This window comes from Callithrix jacchus, chromosome 4 (genome assembly GCF_049354715.1).
Source record: "Callithrix jacchus isolate 240 chromosome 4, calJac240_pri, whole genome shotgun sequence".
NCBI classification, from domain to species: domain Eukaryota; kingdom Metazoa; phylum Chordata; class Mammalia; order Primates; family Cebidae; genus Callithrix; species Callithrix jacchus.
Window position 1 is genome coordinate 73,558,623 of NC_133505.1, and position 27,812 is coordinate 73,586,434.

Below are 27,812 nucleotides of genomic sequence, written 5' to 3' on the forward strand. Positions count from 1 at the left end.
AGGTATTTTTAAGTTAAATAACATATATAAATGATCTTAAGTCAAAGACAAACGAATATTTTGGGCTTAATTACTAAGAAAGTGTAACATATTAAATTTTGTGAAAGGCTGCAAAAGAGTATTAGGATGACATTTATTACATTAAATAGCTTTATTAAAAAAATGAATTGTCTACACCAATGACTTCAGCTCTACTTTACAAAAGTAGTAAAAGAAGAGGTCATTAAACCCGAGTAAGTAGAAGAAAGGAAACAACAACAATGAGAGAGAAATAACAAATCTTTTTTCTAAAAAAAGGAAAACCATAGAAACCAAAGTCTTGCTATTTGTGAACAATAAAATTGACCAGTACCTGCCATTTGAGGAAAAAACAAAATACATATTATAATTTTAGGAATAGAAGAAGTGATATTACTACACATTCTACAGTTATTAAATGGTCAATCCAAAAACATGATGTGATGCTCCCAAATTTAATCATATATGGAATTGATATATTTCTTAAACACACCTTTCAAAGCTCACTGTGAAAAGCCTGTACAAACAATGCTGAGAAAATACAAAACAGTGCAGAGAAATATTAATTACCTAAGTAAGTTGAGAGATATACCTTGTTCATGGATTAGAAGTCTCAATATTGTTGAGATGTCAATTATTTCCAAATTAATCTGTTGACTCAATGCATTGCCAATCATAATGCAAGCACAATTAGTGGTAGAATTTGACAAACTCCATATGGTAGAGTCCATATGGAAATGCAAAGTTCTGAGAGTAGACAAAAAGAATTTTGATGAAGACCAGCAAAGTTAGTGGAATAGAAGTTACTAAGACACTGTTGTATTGTCATAAAGATAGACAAATTGAGTAACAGAATAAAAAAAATAATCCAGATAAAATATGTATTTATAAACAACTTCTTTTGACAAGGATACAAAGGGAATTCACTTAAAAAGGATGGTATTTAGAACAAGTTCTGCTTAAATAATTTGATATTCATATTAAATGAATAAACATTTGTGTTTATATCTCTCACTTCACACTAAAATTAATCAAAAAATATAAATACATAAGTTGAAATCATATAAAACTATGACATTTCTATAGGAAAGCACAAGAAAAAAATTTTTGTTAAGATTAGTTAGACATGGCCAGGCACAGTGGCTCACACCTGTAATCCTGGCACTTTGTGGGGCTAAGGTGGGTGGATCACCTAAGGTTAGGAGTTTGAGACCAGCCTGACCAATGTAGTGAAACCCTGTCTCTACTAAAAATATAAAAATTAGCTGGGCATTTTGGCAGAAGGCTGTAATCCCAGCTACTCGGGAGGCTGAGACAGTAGAATTGTTTGAACCCAGGAAGCAAAGGTTGCAGTGAGCCAAGATCTGGCTTCCTCAAAGTTGAAAACGTTTGTTCTAAAAACAAAACAAAACTATTAAGAGAATGAAATGATAAGCCACAGACAGGTAAAAATATTTGAAAATCATATATTTGATAAAGGATTGTATCCAGAATATAAAAACATCATTAGTCGTTAGAATATGAAAATTAAGGCAACCATTAGATGCCATTACACATGCATCAGAATGGCTAGAATTAAGATGCAAACCCTCTTAATAAGTAAGAGTTTTTGGCAAGATAGGGGAACTGGAACTCTTAAACACTCTTCTGGGAATGTAAACTATTACAACCAGTTTGGAAACCAGTTTAATAGTTTCTTAAAATGCAAAACATACATTTACGGTACAATCTAACCATTTTCCTCAAAGGTGTTTACCTACATAAAATGAAAGTATACATCTGAGCTGGGATTAATGGCTCATGCTGTAACCCCAGCTACTCAGGAGGCTGAATGGGAGAATTATTTGAGGCTAGAAGATCAAGACCAACCTGAATAACATAGCAAGACCCTCTCTCTAAAAATCATTTTTTAAAAACTAGCTTGTCATGGTGGTACAGGCATGTGGTTCTATTCCCAACTACTCAGAACCAAGCAGGAAGATCACTTGAGCCCAGGAGTTCAAGTTTGCAGTGAGCTGTGATCATGCCACTGCACTCAAGCCTGAGTGACAGAGACCCCCATCTTTAAACAACAAAATCTATATTTATACAAAGAGCTAAGCACAAATGTTCATATATTTTGATGTAATAGCTAAGACAAAATCTAACTGCAAATTAGGCAACTTCTATCGTTCTCTTACGTATTTTCCATTTACAAACACAACCATTCTATTTTGCCATTCAACCTTGTACAGCTTTAACTTTCTCCTCCATTGTTTTCTATATCCCAAAGGGATATTGCTAGTTTGTGAAAACTAAATGGAGGAATTGTTTAATGCTCTTAAATGTTTTTAACAAAAATTAGTCCTTAAGGCTTTTCTTATATTTCTTATTAGTTTTCTAGTTTTCCCATCATTTTTGGTGTGGTGTAATCACACATCATAATGTTAAAGAGCATCACTTTTTAAAGGGTAAATGTTAAAATTGAATGTATCTGCCACTAATACTATAACTTTGAAATAGCAGTATATTACCATATATGCAATGTTTGCACTCAACATTCAAGTGAATTCAAAGAAAGAGAAAGGGTAAAGGTCTATTTTAATAGCTTTGGTTTCTCATGACAATTTTGTGTTTCATTATACCCAATATCATAGATATATCAAGTAAGATGTTCACACTCAAAGGTTCAGGTAGTATTTTAAGACTCCTAACATGTTTTGATTTGATGTCTGCTGATTATTAGTCTTAGGATTGTTGTTACGGAAAAGAGAAAACTGAGAAGAAGGGATTGGGTAAAGAACAAAATGTAATGTGTATTTCTATACTCAAATGTGTTTTCAGTTACATGTATGTATACATTTAAGGCAGAAATATATCTTAAAATACAGCTAGTGGGAAATTATTAAAACGAATTTACAGTTAGTTGATGCTAGATGCTGTTAGTAAGTTTATAAAATTAAATTTGTAATTTTTCCTTCCTATTTCTGTTACACACACACATACACACAAACACACACATGCCTTCTAAATATTTTTAGTTGATGTCATTGATCACAAACTCTGGAAATCTACATCTGCTTTGTTTCTGGATTAAAACAAAATCTTGATTGATCCAAGCAGTTGGATCATTATAATTTCAGATAGAGCATAAATTCCACCAAAATACTGTGTGTTACTTTGAATACTACCACTGATCATTGCAAAATCACAACTCAGACATGATTCTAGAGTGATAGAACAGCAATGATGGTACTGATCTAATGTAAATTTCAAAGCCAACTACCAAAAGCTTTTCCTAATTTACATATTTAATATTTCTAGTGAAGCTATCAAACAGAAAAACAGGCTTATTAATCACCATATTTTGCGGAGTGTTTTATGTGTTCAATACATCATATGAAATGAGGTTCATTATCATTAAAATGCACTGATTTAATTTGTAATACATATTTTCTTCCCAAATTGTAACACCCGAAGTTACTTTTTTTATAATTATTATTTTGACATTTGTCTTGGGATGTATGAAAGACAAAAGAGGTTCAGATGCTACTCAGCTTATGATGGAGTTACATCCCGAGAAACCCATTTTAAGTTGAAAATACTGTAAACTGAAAAAGCATATAATATATCTAACTTACCGAACATGATTAGTCTACCTTAAACATGCTTAGAACACCTACATTAATGTGCACTTGGACAAAATCACCTAATAAAAAGAATATTTTATAATAAAGTGTTGAGTAGCTCATGTAATTTATTTAATACTATACTGAAAGTAAAAAACAATAGTTTTATGAGTCTCAATATTAACCTACACAGCTAAAACCACATTGGGCCTAAAAAATGCTTAAAGCATTTAACTAAAATTAATTACTGGATAATGGGGATGCAACAGCAACAGGGTCATGAATTTCTTTCTCTTCTATGGGTTTTGAAATAGCTAGTAGAATGTACTTGAGTATTGATACTTGTTGATGGTTTAACTGATATTGCATAGCTGACTGGGAGCTGCAGCTTGCTGCAGCTGCCCAGCACAAGAAGAAAATTGGTTTGTCATTTTCACATTATTTTAAAGTAAAAAAATCATAAGTCAGAGGCAAACTATATAGAGAAAATGAAATTTCTCCTCTTTATTCAATGACATTTTAATAGTATTGATTGCCAATTATTGCTCATTAACTACAGAAGCATACAGTGGAAGTAAGAGTTTTAAGTTAAATGAAAATTAAAATACAAAAAGAAAGCATGTTCTTTGTATATAAGGCATCTTAACTTTAAATTACTTTAATAAAACAAGCTTAAGTAGGTTTATATCTTTCCAATATGGAATATGGATCATTTTTCTCCAATTCTTTTTTCCTGGTATTTAATGAACATGTACTGAGTTTTTGTTAGTCACAAAATTCCATAATACATATTTGGGAAGTCTTGAATATATATTTCTAACAACGTTTTGTTGTTGTTGTGTCTTTAGCAAGCTCCACTTTGCTTTATCATTGATTAACATGTATTATCATTGACAAATTTCTAAAGGCTCCCATGTTGCCTAAAGATTATTGACATATTAGGATTTGTATATATCAGGCTAGTATCAGAAACACAAGAAAAATGAGTCACAAACAGGAGGACTTTATTAACTCACTTAACCTAACAAATGGTCTAGTAGCTGTAGCTGAGCCTCAGGAAAACTGGGACACTATGTATGAATCCTCCCAAGCCCATAGATCCATAGATAAAGAAATTATAGCATACACACACACACATACACATAATAAAACACTGAGACTTAAAGAGTGAGATTCTGTCATTTACAGCAACATGGATAGAGCTAGAGAACATTATAGTATGTGAAATCAGCCAGCCACAGAAACGAAAATGCTTCATGATCTCATTATATGCTGAACATTTTTAAAAGTTGACTAAGTAGAAACAAAACAGTAATTACCAGGGTGGTGGCAGGGAAGGGTGTTTTAAGATGTTGGTCAAAGGATACCAAGTTGCATTTTATGTAGATGGATAAGTTTAGATATCAAATGTGCAACATGAGGACTATATATAATATTGATATTGTATTGTATACTGGTTATTTGCCAAGAAAGTAGGTGTTAAGTAATCTTAGTATAAAAAAAAATGTGATGATGAGTATACTAATTTTCTTGACTGTAGTAATCATTTGCAATGTATATGTATCTACTGTACATTTCAAATAACAAGAAGAGAGTAACTTGATGTTTTAACATAAAGAAAAGACAGGGGCCAGGCGCGGTGGCTCAAGCCTGTAATTCCAGCACTTTGGGAGGCCGAGGCAGGTGGATCACGAGGTCAACAGATCAAGACCATCCTGGTCAATTTGGTGAAACCCGTCCCTACTAAAAATGCAAAAAAAAAAAAAAAAAAAAAAATTAGCTGGGCATGGTGGCGCGTGCCTGTAATCCCAGCTACTCAGGAGGCTGAGGCAGGAGAATTGCCTGAACCCAGGAGGCGGAGGTTGCAGTGAGCCGAGATCGCGCCATTGCACTCCAGCCTGGGTAACAAGAGGAAAACTCCATCTCAAAAAAAAAAAAAAAAAAAAAGACAAATGTTTAAGATAATGAACACCTTCTTTACCCAGATTTGATCTACAATTTATATATAAATGTATTAAATTACCATATTTAGCCCCAAATATCTATTTCTATTATACATACATTTAAAAATGTTTAGGAATTTTTGGAGTATCATGGTGGATGGGTGGCAGGTCTAGATTGCAGCTCCAACTTGAAAGGATGGAGCAGCATTTGGAGGCCCACACTGTGAATATTTGCTCCAGAACCACTGCAGAGATAAATCAGAAAAGCTGAGAGGGCCCACACACCCTCTGAAGGAAGCAGATTGCTCCTGCAGCATCTAGGAGACATCCCCAAATACTGTGAGTGCCCAAACTGTGGAAGTGGGAAAGGAGGAGATACTGAAGATCTAGATCGGAAGAAGATTTTGACGTTACCTGGAGCTAAATCAACTTAAGAGAACTGAGCGTAATACAGGGGTAGGGAAAGCAGTGGGAAAAGCCTTGAGAGCTTACTGTGTCCTCTAGCTACCCGTATCTGCTTGGCTTCACAGGGCTTCGCCAGTAGGGTTGCCAGAGGCACTAAGAAAAGTCTACAGGGAAAAGAAAATCTCCAGCTGAACTTTATTATACTTTGAACAGATCAAGAAGCCTCTTGATCAGAACTCAGGGGAGAGCATGAATCTGGTATGCAGACTCCATTGGTTGGGGTAGAAGGAAAGCCATACTTGCTTTCCTAGCTGGGAGGCAGGTAGCTTGGGGCAAGTTCTCAGCCCTGATCGCACACTGCCTGGAAACAAAATTGGTGCAGTTAGGGGTGGGACAAAGTGGGATTGAGACTGGCCCTTCAGACTGGCTGAGAGCTGGGTAAGAACTGTGACTGCCGGCTTTCCCCCATTTCCCTGAAAACCCGCATAACAAAGTAAAGTCAGTCATAATCCCCCTAGGAATATAAATCCGTTGACCTGGGAATCTCGCCCACATCCCCCACAGCAGCTGCAGTTGCAGCAAGACCTCCCCAAGAAGAGTCTGAGCTCACATATGCCTAGTCCTGCCCCCACCTAATAGTCCTTCCCTACCCATCATGATAACTGAACACAAAGAGCATATACTCTTGGGAGTTCTAGAGCCCCACGCACTTCCTGTTCATCTCCATATTACCACACCGGATGCTTTCTGCAAAGTGCCACCTCCTGGCAGGAGGCAAACAAGCAGCAAAATAGTGCATTACACTACCAAAGCTAAGAACTTTCACAGAGTCCATTTCACCCTCCTGCCACCTCCACCAAAACAGGTGCTGATATTCATGGCTGAGAGACCCATAGGAGGTTCACATCACCTACAGCACCTTAATGCTCCTAATAAGATGGATTCTAACAGAATCTTTTATATTTACCTAACATGATACCATACTTCTTCTCAGAACAAGAATTTCTGATACTTCCCTCTTTACTATAATTTTGTCTTATTTTCCCTCAAATTCTCAGAAATATTTTGAAAAATTTGTTTTATAAATTATTTTTTCTTTAACGATGGATTTTATAAATTTTATTATTTTTATGGTTTTTAATCTTTATAGATGGAATTTCAAAAGAAAAGATTTAAACATTTGTTCTCCAGCTGAATTCTACTGGAGGTACAAAGAGAAGCTGGTACCATTACTTTTGAAACTATTCCAAATAATTGAAAAGGAAGGACTCTTCCAAACTCATTTTATGAGGTCACCATCATCCTAATACAAAATCCTGGCAGAGACACATCAAAAAGAAAGAAGACTTTAGGCCAATATCTCTGATTAACATTGATAATGAGAAAATCCTCAGTAAAATACTGGGAAACTGGATTCAGCAACACATCAAAAAGCTTACTCACCATGATCAAGTCGACTTTATCCCTGAGATGCAAGACTGTTTCAACATACACAAATCAATAAATATAATCCATCACATAAACAGAGCCAGTGACCAAATCCACATGATTATCTCAATAGATGCAGAAGAGGCAGAGAGGTCCTATGTACACCTCATCTCATTTCTCTCAATAGACACAACTTACATAACTGTAATACAATAGCAAACCAAGAAATTGGGATTGCTACAATTCGTATAGTTTTCTACCATTTTATCACATATGTTGATTTGTGTAACCACCACTACAATCAAGATAGTAATCTATTCCATAAACAGAAAGATCTCCTTCATGTGGTTCCATTATAATTACACCAACCTAAGAACCACCATCCTTACTTTCTGGTAACCACTAATCTTTCTTCCACCTCTATAACTTTGTCATTTCAAGAATATTATATAAATTGAATCATACAGTATGTGACCTTTTGAGATTAACTTTTTTTCCACTTAAAAAAATGCATTGAAATCTATTCAATATTGCATGTATCAGTAATTTGTTCATTTTACTGAGCAGTATTTTATCCAATAGAATGAGATGACCCTTGTGATTTCACCAACTATGGACTTGAGTCAATTATATTGCTTCATTGTGGAGTAGGAACCCAAACAGAACCTGGTGTCTCAGTATACACATACTGGCATTCAGAGAGTCTAAGGTGGCTAGAATTTGCATCAGAATGCAAAATCAGATTGGTCTTTAGATAGTAATGAAGTGTGCATGCCTGCTTTAAAATTCCCCACATATAAAGTAATAAATAGACTTAAAAGTCTCCAGGGCTCACATACCTCTAAGATTGGTTTGATTCTCATTAGATAGAATAGAGAAACCTCAAAATACAGGACAAAACATAACACTGTATAAAAAGTCATACCTTAGTAATGAGGCTAAAGTAGAGGCTGAACAATGGCTAACCTGGACTCATATTTCAAAGAAAAAATTTTAATTTATGAAGCTTTATAAATATCATATTGGTTCTGAAATAACTTACACGCCTGACAGAATCAAATCCACACTTATTTAAAATGATATTAAAAATTCAGTACGCAGCTACAAAAAAAAAAACAATATCTGACATTCAGTCAAAATGTAACAAGCATGCAAAGAGGAAAGAAAATATAATGTGTGTGTAACTAAAGGAAAACATCTATAAAAGGCATAAATGATAGAAATTGTGAGGTTACCAGATAATGACTTGAAGACTGCTAATATAAATTTTATAAATATGCTTAAGTATATAAACAGCATAAAAATAGACAGATGAGATGAAAATGAAACATCTATGAATAAAAACAGAATTGCATATTTTAAAAAATAAACGTAAATTATATCTTCATAAGCTGTTACTTCTTTGAAAATGAAATAATATCTAAAATTAAAAACATACTGAATTGGATTTACAGCAGAGTGGATATTTCAGGAAAAAATTCAGAACTTGAAAACATAGCAACAGCATCAAAGAGATTAAAGACTTAAACAAATACAAAAGAAGTGACCTGTACAAAAATATTGAGCAGTATAATATACATGTAACTGGAAATTGGAGAAAGAAAGGAGTGAGAAGGACAGAAAAATATTTATGTAAAAAATGGCCAATACCTTCCCAAATTTGATAAAAATTGTAAACAAACAGACCCAGGAAGCTTTCATGTTACAGAATCAGAAGAATTGTGAAGAAACATACATCAAAGTACATCATAACCAAATTTCCAAAATCCATTGATAAAACTGAAAATATTAAAACACCAGAGGAGAAAGAACAAAAAAGAAATTAACAATAGACTTCTTGACAGAAACTCTGCTGGCCAACAGACAATGGAATAACAACTATGAAGTATTTAATTTCTACATCATCAAAAATTTGTTTCAAAAAGCATAATCAAGATTTTATCTGATCATTAGAAACAGAAAATTCATCGCTAGAGGTAAGAATTACAATATATTTTACAAATTAGGAGAAAATTTATACCACATGAAAATTAACCTATACAAAAAATAAAGACAAACCCCCAAAAAAGACAAATATATAGAAATTATAAAAAAAACATATTTTTCTTTATTTACATATTGTTAAAATATAACCATGACTAAAAATAATAATGCTTTATAAGATTAACAGAAATATCAGAAAAATTATGGAGAGTGGAGAATGGAATACACCATTGAAAGCTCTTATATATTGTGTCACACTATTATCATTGTTTGAAGTTAGACATTGGTAAGGCAAAATGTATATCATAAACCATAGAATAATCATCAAACAAAGAATTAAATGTTTTTAACAATGAAGATAAAATGTAATCCTAAAAAAAATTAAATTTGCCAAAAAAGACAAAGAGAAAAAAAGAAACAAAGTATAAAATTAATAGCAAAATAGTAGATTAAAAATGAACTACATCAGTAATTATATTAAATGTAAATGGTCTAAACACTTTAATTAGTATAAAGTTATTACTAAGCAAGTAATTCACCTTAAATATAAAAATACATAAAAGTTTAAAAAAGATTTAAAAGTCTACATACAAACACTAAATATAAGAATACTGGAGTAGCTCTACTATGTATCAAGAAGTATATTTCAGGTAGTTTTAGGAGTAATTTCAGGTAGTAACAAAGAAGGTACAATAATGACAAAATGTTTATTTCATTTAAAAAGATACAAAAATTATTAAAATGAATTATAAAAGAGCTTTAAAAATATAAATGAAGTACTGAAAGAAGAACTCCAGAAATTCAGAATCACAGCTGGATATTTGAACACTGTTCTCTGAGCAATTGAGAAGTTTAAAATAGTATTCAAGATATAGAAATCTTATTCAAAAACTCCACCAACCAGCTAGATCTAAGTGTCATTTATAGTAGAATTAATATTCTTCTCTAATGCACATATATCATACACCAAGATAAACAGTATTCTGAGCCATAAAATGACTCCCAATAAGTTTCAAAGTGTAATGTTATCTGACAGCAATTAAACTATATGTTAATGTCATAAATACATGTGGAAAATATACAAGTATTTGGAACTTAAACAACATACCTCCAAATAAATTCATATACCAACAAAAATCACAAGAAAATTAGTATTTATTTTGAATTGTACAAAGATGAAAATGCAACATATCAAAATGTGTGTGAACAAATAAAGTACTGCTTAGAGATAAACTTATAGCAATCAATATTACATTAAAAGTAAGAACGAGCTAAAAATCAATGATCTCCCCAACTACCTTGAGAACCTAGGAAAAGAAGAGCAATTTATACAAAAAGTAAATAGGTAGAAGGAATTGATAAAAACAGGAACAGAAATCAGAGAAATAGAGAAGATCAACAGAGAAAAATCAATTGAACCAAAAATTGTTTGTTTGAAAAGATTAGTAAAATTGCTAAGCTTCTAAATAACCTTATCAAATATACAAAACAATCTTCCCATCCCTGTGACCTGAAGGTAATTAGGTGACTGAAGATCATCTGTGTCATTTGATTTTACATAAATGACAAGGTGACTTAAGAAGCTTCATTTTATTTTATAGTCAATACAATATACTTGTGAAAGAAATGAAATAACTAATTTGAGTAATATAGAATGATGTCATTGCCAAATAAATGGTTGCTGGAACTGGAGATTTTAAGTATTAAAAAGAGTAGAGGTTGGGTGGAAACAAAAGCTGTTTTCAGATATATTCAAGCTGGCTGTGTTGCAGTCATTAGACTTGCTGTATAACTACTGAGAGCATGAATCTACAAATACATGGAAACTGAAACAAATATGACCATCATTTTTTAAATAAAAGAGAGTGTCTACTGAATTCCCATAGCAAACTGTTATATTCTCTTGTGGCATTAGTGCACTTATATTACAAATTATTTATGTACATACCATCTCCCTAACAGGAAAACAAATAATATATCATGATTTCGTATTTCCTATAGTATCTATATCTGGCACAAAATTTTATATCATACTTTCCTTATATATTTTCAATAAAGAGTTTTTGAATAATCATTATTAAAAGAAAAAAGGAAAAAAGGAAAGGAGGGGGAGGGTGGAAAATAAATTGAGTTAGTTATCTTCTACAGAAAGATTTAACCAAAAGGTGTACGATATTTCTTTCATTTTGTTGTTTAGTCTATAGAAGGAGCAACAGAGTATTTTATCACAAGGGCTGTTTCACAAAGTATGTTCTAGCAAGCATTATCACTCAAAAGCTGACATTGTTGCCACTAAATGGATGTGTGTTCAAAACCTGATGAGATGAAGTATAGAAAATGAGAGTGAATATATAGGAATACTTACAGTATCTAGACATATTAACTTTACGTCTTTTAGATCTGATTATAAAATTAGTTGGTCATGTTTTATATGTATTTATTTTATTTTTATAATAATCAAGTATCATATTTTATAAAAGTTATTAGTCTACACAAAGTAGATGTTTTAATCTTTTACTCCAGATAATTTGAAAGCACTGCAATAGAATAACATTCCCAAAAGCTATCTTGTTTTGTAGTTTTCCATGACAAAATGAGTTTGGGTAATGAGTGACTGTGTCACTCTTACTGATTTTAGTGTGCATTAAAGTCTATGAAAATTAAATCAGCCTCCTTAATTGCTTTATTCATTATTTTTAATTATTTGTGAGCACAGAATTATTTTCCTGTAGAACTGTTAAGACCCTGGGTAAAGATTGTTCAAATGAACACAGTAAAATTATGTGATATAAAAGTTATGAGGAATTACCCAAGTTAGTGACATTTTAATGATCATATCAGCTCTCTTTCAAATTTCCTTTTTAAAAAATAATTAAATATATTTTATAGTTATCTAAACATTAACGTGAGATATAACCTCAACAAAGTTGTAAGTACTCAATATGGTATTGTTAACTATAGAAAAAGGGTTGTGACAAATCTCTAGAGTTTACTTACCTTGTACAACTAAAACTGTATACCCATTAGATAGAAATTTTCATTTCTCCCTCCCCCTGCCCCTGGAAACCTCTATTCTGTTTCAATGAGTTTGACATTTTTAGATACCTCATATAGGTGAATCGTAAATTGTCCTTCCATGATTGGCTTATTCCACTTAGTATACTGTCTTCCAAGTCATCTCTGCTGTTGTATATGGCAGAATTTCCTCCTCCTTTTTTTTTTCGAGACATAGGCTTTCTCTGTTGCCCAGGCTGAAGTGCAGTGGTGTGATCTCAGCTCACTGCAATCTCTGCCTCCCATGTTCAAGTGATCCTCCCAAGTAGCTGGGACTACAGGCATACGCCAAGGTGCCTGGCTAATTTTTGTATTTGTAGTAGAGACTGAGATTCACCATGTTGGCTAGGCTGCTCTGGAACTCTTGACCTCAGGCAATCTGCCCGCCTTGGCCTCACAAAGTGCTGGGATTGAAGACATGAGCCACTGCAATGGGCCATAATTTCCTTCTTTTTTAAGGCATATTTTGTTTATCCATTTATCTGTCAATAGATATTTGAGTTGTTTCTTTATATTAGCTATTGCAAATAATACTACAACAAACATGAGAGGGCAGATGTTTCTTCAAGATCCAGATTTTAATTATTTTAAATACATTCCAATCAGCAGCATTGTAGGATAATATGCTTTTTCAATTTTTTTAACTTTTGGAGGAATTTTATACTATTTTTCACAGCAGTTGCATCATTTTACATTCCCACAGATAATGTGCAGTGATATGGATTTCTCCACATCCTCGTCAATATTTGTTATCTTTTTTACAATTGCTGTCTTAGTAGATGTGAGGTGATATCTCCTTGTTTTATGTAAGATTTAAAACTGTAAAACTCTAGAAAAAAAATCACAGGGGAAAACCATCCTAACATTGGTCCAGGAAATGATTTGTTGGATATAACAACAAATATACAAGCAACAAAAACAAAAATAGTGGGACTACATCAAATGTAAAAGTTTCTACACAGCAAAGGAAACAACAGAGGCATAAAATAGTTCAAGGAAAGGGGGAAAATTTTTACAAATCACAATCACATCTGTTAAGACGTTAATGCCAAAAATATATAAGGAACTCCTACAACTCAATAGCAAACAAAACAAATAAAAACAAAACAGTTAAAACTTAGCAAAGGATATAAGTAGATATTTCTCCAAAGAATATGTTTAAAAAAAAAAAAGAAAAAAACCAATAAGCACATGAAGAGGTGCTCAACATCACTAATTGTTAGGGAAATTCAACTTTTCAAATATCTAAGCATATTAGAAAACTTTTCAGCTATTTTTGAGTCCTCAACTGATATATAATTATTTGACAATTCAATCATAATTTTCCATTACCAGAAGTAGTTCAGTTCTTTTTTAAATAATTAAGTGCCATATTATATATTTTGAATTACATGAAATATACTTTACATGGTAAGTGTAAAATGAGATAATAGGTTTCAATAATGTCATAAAATTCACAACTAGAAAATAGTTTATTGATTTTTAAATGCATATGTCTAAATAATAAACTTAATAGGTAAGTTGTGTAATAATATACTATATAACTTTTGTCATACATATTGAAGATAGTTTTAAATTGTCATTCCACTTTCATATGAAATCATTTTTCTTTTATAATTTTCCTTGAACAGACAATTTTGATGTCTTTGCTAGCAAAAATTATAATAACTCTTCCAAAGAATAGAGTATGGTGATTTTTATTTAACTGGTGCCTTTCATTCCATATGTTCTTAGGAATATATCACTAAGAAAATATTTCAATATCCATTTTATAGAACAGATTAGGTATATAGTTAGCAAGGAAGAAATTTAGTCATTGGTGTAACATAACCTTCCATAATGTCAAAAATACCCAAAGTGTAAAACTGTCAGAAATCTTGTCTGTCCTCACAGCTTTTTCACTGGGAAGATAGTTAAACTTTAAAATAAGAGCTGTAAAGCACACTGGAAAATTGCCACATACAATTCATTAGCAATGGCAGAAGTTAGATAATTAAAAATAATACTTCACTCCGACCCACTAACCAGATAAAAATTAGTTTTCAGTCTTTTTATTTTTGTATTACATGTGCAAATACTAACATGTATAGAGAGATTTGACTTTCTTTTTATATTTACTTCAAGTAGAAAAGTCTACAGAAATGCCAGTGAAACTTTCAGGATAAAATGTGTTATCTTGTGATCATTTATAAATTTGAAGCTTCATTAAAATCAGTTTGCCAATCTTTATATAATATTCCAATTTAGAAACACTGCCCTATGTCTGAATGAATCAGAAAATCCTGCTAACATTTTAGATTTGCTCAAGGAAGGGAAATATTTCAGAAATTCAGAATTCAAAAAGCTTTAACATTGATTAACTTGGACTTTGATTTTTAATAAAATAAAATAAAAATAAAATTTTGTTATTTTCTGTGAACCACTTTAATGAGTGGTATTGACAAATAGACAAATATCTAATGTAATACTCAAGAGTTCAAGAAAAAGAATGGGAAACATAATTGTTTTCAAAATTTAGTGTAGGACTTTTCTATATAGTTAAAAACCTAGGGGCAACAAATATATACTACAGAAAAGTATATTAAGAGTCAAAGATAATTTTTAAAATTGTCTTTATTTCAATTGCTTTTTGGGAACGGGTAGTGTCTGATTACATGAGTAAGTTATTTATTGGTAATTTCTGAGATTTTGGTGCACCCATCACTCACTCAAGCAGAGTACACTGTACCCAATGTGTACTCTTTTATCTGTCTCCCTCCTCCCATCAGTTCCCCCAAGTCTCCAAAGTCCATTGTATAATTTTTATGCCTTTGCATCCTCATAGCTTGGCTCCCACTTAAGAATGAAAACATAACAATGTTTGGTTTTCCATTCCTGAGTTATTTCACTTAGAATAATGGTCACCAGTTCCATCCAGATTGCTGCAAATGCCACGATTTCATCCCTTTTTGTGGATGAGTAGTATTCCATGGTGTGTATATGTATGTGTGTGTGTGTGTGTATCTGTGTGTATATATATGTGTGTGTGTGTGTGTGTATGTATATGTGTGTGCGTGTATGTATATACATACACATATACATACACACCACATTTTCTTTGTCCACTAATTGATGGGCATGTGGACTGGTTTCATATTTCTGCAATTGTGAATTGCAAAAATTCACAAAAACTCAAAATTGCAATTGTGAATTTTTCACACACTGCTATAAATATGTGTGATGGTATCTTTTTATTATAGTGACTTCTTTTCCTCCAGGCAGATACACAGTACTGGGATAACTGGATAAAATGGTAGATTTACTTTTAGTTATTTAAGGAATCTCCACACTGTTTCCCATAGTGGTTCTACTAATTTACATTTCTGCCAACAGTGTAAAAGTGTTTCCTTTTCACCACATCCACATCAACATCTATTACTTTTTTATTATTTTTATTATGGCTATTTTTGTAGGTGTAATGTAGTATTGCATTGTCTTTTTATTTGCATTTACCCTGATCATTAGTGATATTGAGGATTTTTCATATGTTTGTTGGTCATTTGTATATCTTCTTTAGAGAATTGCCTATTCATGTACTTAGCCCACTTTTTGAAAGGATTGTTTTTTTCCTGCTGAATTGAGTTTCTTGTAGATTTTAGATATTAGTCCCTTGTCAAAGGTATACATTGTGAGGATTTTCTCCTAACCTGTGGCTAGTCCATTAATTCCGCTGATTATTTCTTTTGCTGTGTAGAAGCATTTTAGTTTAATTAAGTCCCAACTATTTATTTTTGCTGTATTTGCTTTTGGGCTCTTGGTCACGAAGTCTTTGCCTAAGTCAATGCCTACAAGTTTTTCCAATGTTATCTTCTAGGATTTTTATAGTTTCAAGTCTTAGATTTTTTTTTTTTGCATGTTTGTGTACTCTAGGTTCTGGAGTACATGTGCAGATCATGCAAGATTGTTGCATAGTTATATAAATGGCAAGGTGGTTTCCTGCCTTCATTCACCATCAACTCTATCTGGCATTTCTCCCATGTTATCCCTCCCCAACCTCCTCACCCCCACTGTATCTCCCCTAGCCTCCCCACAACACACCCTAGTGTGTGATGTTCCCCTCCTTGTGTCCATGTGTTCTCATTGTTTAACACTGGCCTATGAGTAAGAACATGAGGTGTTTAATTGTCTGTGCTTGTGTCCGTTTGCTGAGAATAATGGTTTCCAGATTCATCCATGTCCCTACAAAGGACACAAACTCACTGTTTTATCTGGCTGCATAGTATTTCATGGTGTATATGTGCCACATTTTCCTTGTTCAGTCTATCATTGATGGGCATTTGAGTTAGTTCCAGGTCTTTGCTGTTGTAATCAGTGCCATAATGAACATATGTGTGCAAGTGTCTTTATAATAGAGTGATTTATACTCCTTTGGGTATATGCCCAGTAGTGGGATTGCTGGGTTAAATTGAATTTTTATTTCTATATCCTTGATGAATCACCACACTGTCTTCCACAGTGGTTGAACTAATTTACACTCCCACCAACAGTGTAAAGTGTTTCTATTTCTCCACATCCTCTCCAGCATCTGTTGTCTCAAGATTTTTTAATAATCACCATTCTAAGGGAGCCTGCATAGTCAAGATAATCCTAAGCAAAAAGAACAAAGCTGGAGGCATTATGCCGTCTGACTTCAAACTATACGACAAGGCTACAGTAATCAAAACAGCATGGTACTGGTACCAAAACAGAGATATAGACCAATGAAACAGAACAGAGGCCTTGGAGGCAATGCCACACATCTACAGCCATCAAGTCTTAGATTTAAGTCCTTGATTTATCTTGAGTTTATTTTGTATAAAGTGAGAAATAAGGATAAAGTTTCGTTCTTCTACATATGGCTTGTAAATTATCCCAGCACCATTTGTTAAATAGGGTGTCTTTTCCAACTTTATGCCTTTGTTTGCTTTGTTGTGGATCAGTTGGGTGTAAGTATTTAGCTTTATTTCTGGGTTCTTGATTTTGTTCCATTAATTCATATGCCTATCTTCATATCTGTACCATGCTGTTTGGGTGACTATGGCCTTATAGTATAAAGTCAGGTAATGTGATGCCTTCAGATTTGTTTTTTTTTTTTTTTTTGCTGAGTAGTGCTTTGGCTGTGCAGGCTGTTTTTTGGTTTCATACAAATTTTAGAGTTTGTTTTCTAGTTCTATGAAGAATTAAGGTCATATTTTGATGGGAATTGCATTGAATTTGTAGATCACTTTTGTGACTATGGCTATTATGGTCATTTTCATAATACTGATTCTACACATCCATAAGTGTGGGATGTGTTTTCATTTGTTTGTGTAATTGGTGGGTTCTTCAACAGTGTTTGGCAATTCTTTTCTGTACAGGGCTTTCACTTCCATGGTCAAGATTATTCCTAAGTATTTTACTTTTTTGCAACTATTATAAAAGGGATTGAGTTCTTGATTTGATTTTCAGCTTGGTTGCTGTTGATGTATAGCAGAGCTACTGATTTGTGTACATTACTTTTATATCTTGAAATTTTGCTGAATTCATTTGTCAGTTCAGGAGAGTTTTGGAGGAGTGTTTTAGATTTTCTAGGTATACAATTATGTAATCAGTCAACAGTGATGGTTTTACTTTCTTTTTACCTATTTGAGTGCCCTTTATTTCTTTATCTTGTCTGATTGCTCTGGCTAGGACTTCCAGTACTATGTTGAAGAGGAATGCTGAAAGTGGGCATCCTTGTCTAGTTTCAGTTTTAAGGAGAATCCTTTCAACTTTTCCCTATTCAGTATTATGTTGGCTATGGGTTTGTCATAGATGGTTTTTATCACATTAAGATCTAACTTTCTATGCCAATTTTGCTGAGGTTTTTAATCATAAAGTGATGCTGAACTTTGTCAAATGCTTTTTCTGTGTCTGTTGAGATGATCATGTGAGTTTTTTTTTTACTTCTGCTTATGTGGCATATCACGTTTATTGACTTGTTGATGTTAAAACATCCCTGTATCTCTGGTGTGAAACCCACTTGATCATGGTGGATTATGTTTTTCATATGCTGTTGGGCTTGGATATCTAGTATTTCCTTAAAGATTTTTGCATCTATATTCATCAGGGATATTGGTCTGTAGTTTTTGTTGTTGTTGTTATGTCATTTCCCTGTTTTGATATTAGGGTGATACTGGCTTCAGAGAATTATTTAAGGAGGATTCCCTCTATCTTGTGGAGTAGTATCAGTAGGATTGGTACCAATTTTTCTTTCAATATCTGATAGAATTCATCTGTGAATCTGTCTGCTCCTGAACTTTTTTTGGCTAGCAATTTTTTTTTATTACCATTTCAATCTTGCTGCTTGTTATTAATATGTTCGGAGTTTCTGTTTATTCCTGGTTTACTCTTGGAAAGTTATATCTTTCCAGGAATTTATCTATCTCCTCTAGGTTTTCTAATTTATGTGTGTAAAGGTGTTTATAGTAGCCTTGAATTATGTTTTTGTATTTCTGCGAGATCAGTTGTAACATCTCCTGTTTCATTTCTAATTTAACTTATTAAGATTTTTAAAAATGTTTTTTCTTAATCTCTCTAATGGTCTATCAATTTTATTTTTCTTTTCAAAAATCAGGTCTTTTGTTTCATTTATCTTTTCTATTTTTTGTTTCAAATTCATTAAGTTCTGCTCTGATCTTGGTTACTTCCTTTCTTCGATGGGTTTGGGTTTGATTTGTTCTTACTTCTCTAGCTCCATGAGGTGTGATTTTAGATTGTCTGTTTAGGCTCTTTCAGACTTTTCGACGTAGGCATTTAATGCTATGATCTTTCATCTAATAGCCACTTGCGCTGTATCTCAGAGGTTTTAATAGGTTGTGTTATTATGATTGTTCAGTTGAAAGAAATTTCAATTTTCATCTTGATTTCATTATTGACCCAAGGATCATTAGGGGCGGGGTATTTAATTTCCATGTATTTGCATAATTTTGAGGTTTCCTTTTAGAGTTGATCTCCAATTTTATTCCACTGTGGTCTGAGAGAAAAATTGATATAATTTCAAATTTTTTTAACTTGTTGAGACTCGTTTTGTGGTGTATAACTTATGATTTTGTACTAATTGCCCTATTATCTATCATAGAATTAAGTGTAAACACTAAACTTGTTGAACCTCTTAAAGAAAACAGAGAACAAATATTAATTATTTTAGGTTTCTGTGATATGAAAACACAATATATAAAAGGAAAATTACATAAATTGTCCTTGATCAAAATTAAGAATTTTTGCTGTTAAAATGACAGGTTTAATACAAGTTAAGAGAAAGAAATATAGAAAATGGTTTTTTTTTTTAATTATACTTTAAGTTCTGGGATACATGTATAGAACGTGCAGGTTGTAACATAGGTATATACGTGCCATGGTGGTTTGCTGCACCCATCAACCCATCATCTGCATTAGGTATTTCTCCTAAACTATCCCTCCCTTAGCCCCCATCCCCTCATAGGCCCTGGTGTGTTATGTTCTTCTCTCTGTATCCTTGTGTTCTCATTGTTCACCTCCCATTTATGAGTGAGAACATGCAGTGTTTGATTTTCTGTTCCTGTGTTAGTTTGATGATAATTATGGTTTCCAGCTTCATCCATGTCCCTGCAAAGGAAATAAACTTATCCTTTTTTATGGCTGCATAGTATTCCATGGTGTATATGTGCCATGTTTTCTTTTTCCAGTCTGTCATTGATGGGCATTTGGGTTGGTTCCAAGTCTTTGCTATTGTTAACAGTGCTGCAGTAAACATACATGTGCATGTGTCTTTATAGTAGAATGATTTATAATCCTTTGTGTATGTACCCAGTAATGAGATTGCTAGGTCAAATGGCATTTGTGATTCTATTCTATGTATCTCATTTTGGTTTTGATTTGCATTTATCTCATGACCAGGGATGGTAAGCTTCTTTTCTTATGTTTTTTGGTCACTTAAATCCCTTCTTTTGAGAAGTGTCCATTCATATCCTTTGCTCAGTTTTTGATGAGGTTGTTTTTTTCTTGTAAATTTGTTTGTTTCTTATAGACTCTAGATATTAGCCCTTTGTCAGATAGATAGACTGAAAAAATTTTCTCCCATTCTGTATATTGCCTGTTCACTCTGATTATAGTTCCTTTTGCTGTGCAGAAGCTCTTTAGTTTAATTACATCCCATTTGTCAATTTTGGCTTTCGTTGTCATTTATTTTGGTGTTTTAGTCATGAAGTCTTTGCCCGTGCCTATGTCCTGAATGGTATTACCTAGGTTTTTTTCCTAGGGTTGTTATGGTTTTAGGTCTTATGTTCAAGTCTTTAATCCATCTTGAGTTAATTTTTGTGTAAGATGTAAGAAAGGAGTCCAGTTTCAGTTTTCTGCATTGAATACCTGAATAGGCGAATAGCAAGTTCTGAAACTGAGAAATTAATTAATAGACTTAAGCCCAGGACCAGATGTATTCATAGCCAAATTCTACCAGAGGTACAAAGAGGAGCTGGTACCATTCCTTCTTAAACTATTCCAAACATTAGAAAAAGAGGGAATCCTCCCTAACTCATTTTATGAGGCCACCATCATCCTGATACCAAAACCTGGCAAAGACATAACAACAAAAAAAATTTCAGGCCAATATCCCTGCTGAACATCAATGTGAAAATCCTTATAAAATACTGGCAAACCAAATCCAGCAGCACATTAAAAAGTGTATCCACCATGATCGAGTTGGCTTCATCCCTGGGATGCAAGGCTGATTCAACATATGTAAATTAATAAATGTAGTCCATCACATAAAAAGAACCAATGACAAAAACCACATGATTATCTCAATAGATGCAGAAAAGACCTTTGATAAAATTCAACACCCTTCATGCTAAAAACTCTCAATGAACTATATATTGATGTAACATATCTCAAAATAATAAGAGCTGTTTATGACAAACCCACAGCCAAAATCATACTGCATAAGCAAAATCTGGAAGCATTCCCTTTGAAAACTGCTACAAGACAAGGATGCCCTCTCTCGCTATTCCTATTCATAGTATTAGAAGTTCTTGTCAGGGCAATCAGTTAAGAGAAAGAAAATAAAGCCTATTCAAATAGGAAGAGAGGAAGCCAAATTTTCTCTGTTCGCAGATGATTTTATATTTGGAAAACCCTAACATCTCAGCCCAAAATCTACTTAAGCTCAGAAACAACTTTGGCAAAATCTCATGATATAAAATCAATGTACAAAAATTACAAGCATTTCTATACAACAATAATAGACAAACAGTCAAATCATGAGTGAATTCCCATTCACAATTGCTACAAAGAGAATAAAATACCTAGGAATACAAATTACAAGGGACATGAAGGGCCTCTTCAAGGAGAACTACAAACCACTGCTTGAGAAAATAAGAGGGGATACAAGCAGTGGAAAAACTTTACATGCTCTTGTATAGGAAGAATCAATATCATAAAAATGTCCATACTGCCAAAAGTAATTTATAGATTCAATGCTATTCCCATCAAGCTGCTATTGACTTTCTTCGCATAATTATATTAAAAAAAAAACTACCTTAAATTTCATATGGAACCAAAAAACAGCCTGCATAGCCAAGACTATTTTCCGCAAAAAGAACAAAACTGGAGGCATCATACTGCCTGACTTCAAACTATACTATATGGCTATGGTAACCAAATCATGATACTGGTACAAAAAAAGATATATAGACCAATGGAACAGAATAGAGGCCTCAGAAATTCCACACATCTATAACCATCTGAACTTTGACAAACCTGACAAAAACAAGCAATGGGGAAAGAATTCCCTATTATTAAATTGTGTTGCAAAAATATTTCTAAACATATATGTGATAGAGGACTTCTATCTAGAATATACAAAGAGGCTTAAAACTCAATTATGAGACAAATAGCCTCATTTTCTAATAGACAAGAGATGTGAAAAAAAAAGTGTTCAAAGAGGCTAAACATCATTTGTCATTAGAAAAATACAAATGAAGACCACAGTGAGAAACTATTACATACCCACTAAAATGATGTGCACTTTTATCATACCAAGTGTCAATAGTCACATAAGGAAACTGGAACTCTCCTGTAGGAGTGTAGCATGATACAGCCACTTTGAAAAAAACTTTGACTACTTCTGAAAAAGTTACCATATCAGGAAAAAATTGTAACTTTACAGTGGAAAAACTGAACAGACGCTACCTCAGCCATGCAATCAAGCTTAACCTCATCAGTTGGTGATAAGTTATATTTATAGTATAGATAGTCTTGATATGATGTTATGAGAATGGCACTTCAGTTCTGTGATTTTTCTCCTGAGAACATGACTCCACATAATTATGAATAAAATACCACACAAAACCAAATTTAAGGACATTCTGCAAAATACATAATCAGTATACCTCAAAACTGTCCAGATCATCAAAAATAAGAAAAGTCCAAGAAACGGTCATAATCTAAAGCCTAAGGTGACATGATGACTATATGTAAAGTAATATCCTGGAAGAGATCCTGGAACAGAATAATGGTATTAGGTAAAAAGTTTTAAATATGAAAAAAAATTACTTTACTGAATAACAACATATCAACACTTGTTCCTTTTTGTAGTGTATGTATCATAATAATATAAGATGTGAAAAATAGAGATCCTTGAAAGCAGGGCAGTCAGGAACACTCCCTACTATCTTTTTAACTTTTCTGTAAATCTAAAATCATTTTAAAATTTAAACTTTATTAAAAGTAAAAGTTAACAAATGAGCCATTTATTTGATTCCAAGTATTTGCAAAGAGAAATCAAAGCATATATCTTCAGAAAACATTATATGTAAATGTTCATAGCATCTTTATTTTGAAAAGCCAAAACCTTGAAACTAACCAAATATCCATCAAAAGGTGAATTATAAAAAATATTGTGTTATACCTTTACAAAGGACTACTACTCTGTAATATAAAGGGACGAAACATCAGTGCATGCTACAGCACAGACAAAACTTGAAATAAGTATGCTGTGTTAAAAAAAAAAAAACAGACTCTTTACACCTTGACTTAGTTCATTTTGTGCTTTAATTACAAAACACCTGAGAGTGTGTAATTTATAAAGAACAGAAATTTATATCTCATAGTTCTGAAAGCTGGGAAGTCCAAGATCAAGGTGCTAGCATCTCATTAAAGCCCTCTTGCTGCACCCACACATGGCAGAAGGGGGAAGGGCAATCACACTGAATGCTACACGAAGCTTTGTTTTTTTATAAGTCACACAATCTATTTTGTGAGGGAGAAACTCTAATGGCCAAATTACCTTTTAAAGGCTACGGTTATTAATATTATCACATCAAAATATAAATTTCAGAGGGGATACATTCAAATCATAGTTACTCTCAAAAAAGAAATGCATATTCAATAATTCCATTATTAACATTCTAGAAATTTGAGGTAATCTGTAATGACATAAAGCAAATTATTATTTAGGTTGGATGAGGAATGAAGGATAGATTACTCAGGTGTACAATGAAGTTTTAAGGGTGATGTAAATAGTTTTTACCTTTATGGTTATAATGATTTCTTAGGTATTAAGGTCATATAATGCTCTCCATTTCACTTAGAATAAATGTAGTTATCTTTAGAATGACCTACCTGGTCGACTGTATATAATCTAGATCTCTGACTGCTTATCTGATGATCTCCTCTTTCACTGTTCTCTCTTTCACTTATACCAGCTACACTGGCCTTCTAGCTCACCTCAAATACCTTATAGCCTTTGCTCTAATTATCTGCTCTATCTGGACTACTCTTCCTCTAGATAGATTTTCCAAGTCTTTGCTCAAATCTCAAATTCTTAATGCAGTCTGCCCCGACTGTTTAATAAAACAAACACCCACATAGCTATCATACCCAGTATCTCTTGCCCTACTCTAATTTTTCTTTTCTATAACATGTATAAACATTTTATAAACTTTCTCATTTTATCTGTTATCCTCATCGTTCATTGTCTTGCTGATGCTGGAATGTAAGCTCCTTAGGTATAGGAATGTTGTCTTTCTTCCTGAAGTATACATAACAGTGCCTGCCTCAGAATAGGTACTCAATGAATATTTAATTGAATGACTAGCAATAAATAAATAAATTAGCATTAAAATAGCACTCGATTTTCTTTTTTAAAAATACTATGTACTACATTCTCACTTCAGTTAAGCAACATAACAAATAAAGAATATCAGAATATTTTCTTGACCATGAACTTATAAGAAATTAATTTTTCTTATATGGACAATAGAAAATCAGTTGCCACAGAAATAAAAGACAAGATGTGCTTGGAAAAAGACAATGGATGTACAGAATTAAAATAACCAAATAATTCTTTTTTAGTGTTAGATATAGTGATAACAGAAAAAAATCAACTAGAAAGAACTGAAGGATTAGATGTTCTCCGTACAGATGTACATCTGGAGGTTGAAAATAAAAAAACATTTAACAGTATTTTAAATGAGACAGGACACAATACATACAATAATAAAGATGTTCCTGAAAACGAACCATTCAAAGAATTCAGATTGCTTCCAGGGACTCGAGAACCTGCTATAGAGAAGGAAATTCCAAATAGTGACCAAACCAAAGCAGATTTGGATTCATCTCTAGATATTAAAAAAAAAATCCTGTTCCATGTCAGAAACATAATTTACAGAATCCAAGTAACGTTATGTTAGATGATGAACAATGTAACATAAAACAAATACAACTGTTAATTTAAAAAAGTGAGTGTAGCATATTACCTTCTAAACAAACTTCAGATTTTCTGCAAGTCTGCAATGATAGATACTTCAGAGAAGCCTGAACTAACTGTTCCCTGTGATACAGTAATCGATCACATTTCATCTGCTGCTTTTAGTGATAATTCAAAAGTACTTCTTACGAACTCAGATAAAAATGTTAATAGTATGCCTATGTTGATGAAACCCAGCTCAAGCACTGGGGCAAAAACTATGTGTAAAAATATGAGTGATATGCAAAACAGTCAATTTAATAACTGTTTGGGATATTTAGAAAACAATAATGTGAATATTTCCCATCTTCATCTTAACAATGAGAATGGTTATGCTTCACAAGCCAAAGATGTAAAAACTGCTGTTCACGTGAAAACCTGCACAGAAATACAGTTTCTCAATAAACAGAATCAGATTGATGAGAATCAGGTAATGGAAGCCACAAAAAATGACAGCTTCCTTTTTGTGAGCATTAATGAAAGCCAGCATACATTGATAAATAATACAGAGAAAACAGAGTCATTAAATGACATCGTTTCAGGAAAAATGTTCAGTGAAGGACAGCTGGAAGAATCACATTTATTTCACATAAAGCCATCTGGAGATTTAGTAAACAGAAGCGGAAGGTCAACCTTTGATCTTTCAACTTCAGATAAAAAAACTGAGAAAACTCCAGTATACATGAATTTTTCAGCCCCTGGTCCTTGGTCAAAAGTAAATCACATTGAAAGTCAAACAGCAAGCAGTTCAACCCCTAGCATTTCTTTGATGCTGAAGGAGAGACCACTAGATCCATCAGAAAACAAAAAGATCATTTCCATGGCTCTTTGTAAAAATATTGCTGAGGATGATGTCAGAAAGGATATTGGACCAGATAATACCAGCATTAACAGAGTTGCTGACAGTTTGAATAACTGGAGTATCCATCCAGATCCCAAGGGAGAACCCAGTGAAGAGAAGAATGCAATTGAAAGACTTTTTATGATTCTTCTTTTCCCACAGAACATGTGAAAACAAAACCTCTGAAATCAACTCTACTACAAAGCCATTTCCAGACAATCAAGACTAAAGATACTTCTGGTGATGATGACTGGAAGAGCCTCATTACAAATCAAATAAATGAAAGTGAAAAGTTGCCAAGTTTAGAAAATGACAACCAATCAAAATAAAGAAAAGCACAAGAGATTCTGGAAAAAACAACAGATTAAATAATGTAGATATAAGTGCTTTCGGTAGTGAAATGATGTAACTGAAATACTGGTACAGTTTTTACTAGAATGAAGTGACATATTTAAAGCTCTACAGTTGTCTTCACTTTTCCAACTTTTTCTGATGTAAAGAAATTATATTACTCTTATTTATTTGCTTTGAAGATGCATCATTTAAGACCACTATCTTTTTATTTGCAGAGTATGCTGTGAGCATCCAGTTCCCTTTAATTTTAAACTTGTCTTCCCTCTGTATATTATTCTTTCTTTAAAGTGCTTTTTGCTTCTTCAGTATCCTTTTTTTACAGAATTTATGCATTGTGTAACAGACATATTGTATGATCCTCTGTAATTTACAACTTTGTATCCTCGAGTTTGTGATTTTAATATAAATTTGAGACAATAACTGTCCATACTAGACAATTTTTTTTAAGTTTATGATGTTTTACTATGATTTAGGGATTTTTTTCCCAAAAAGAACAAAAATTGCAAGCATAAAAACTCAGGTATCAGAAAGACAAAAAAAAAAAGAAATTAATTTTTTTATTGGTATGGCCCATTTTAATGGAAACGACACTATTTTATTACCCAACATAATGCCTTTCCTAGGGATGCCACCTCAAATTGTGTAAGAAAAGGAAAAAAAAATCACCAACATGATATGCTATCATTTGGAGACTAATTGTCTTGAAACTTTTCCAAAATTTGTCAGTTTGGCAAAATGGCTAATTCTTTCAAATCAAGGACTGAAGTAAGAAATTGATAAGTACTAGTTTGAACATCTGAAATAAACAATATAACTTCAAAACTGTTTTCATTAACTGAAAGTAGCATAAAACAAGAAAATCCAGTGATATCTTCAACAACTATATGAGCATTTTATCAGTACAAAAACATTACTAAAATCTAAATTCCCTCAGTGAGAACTAAAGAAATTAAATACTATGTGTATTTTCATGACAGTGAGAAATTGTTCTCAGTGCTTTCACAAGTAAATTTAGAAGAATAACAGAACACAGTATAATTCACACTAAAATCCTATACTAATTCATATAAAATTAGATAAAATTATTCAATACTATTCCACTTTTGAACTAACAGACATAAAAGTTATAAGACTTAACGACATACTGTTCTTTACTGTCTTCATATTTTATGTTTTAAATACAATTCTTTAAGGATTTCAAAAGTCATAGAATGATGAAAGTATTATATTCACTTCATAATTTAGGTGGCTATCACTGGAGATTCTAGGGCACAAAGGTTTCTTTCAGAGTTTTATACTATAAATAGAAATCATATTTGTGCTTCTCTCTGACCTGAATAGTTCCTACTTACATGAAGCTGTACATAAAAGTGACATTCAATAAATATTTATTAAATAATGAATGAATAATGTTAGTT

At 32.7% G+C, this 27,812-nt stretch overlaps 1 pseudogene; it reads left to right on the forward strand.

The window, feature by feature from the left end:
• The first annotated feature begins 24,702 nt into the window (after window positions 1–24,702).
• Window positions 24,703–26,408, forward strand: LOC100409824 (coiled-coil domain-containing protein 73 pseudogene; annotated as a pseudogene).
• The last annotated feature ends 1,404 nt before the right edge of the window (window positions 26,409–27,812 follow it).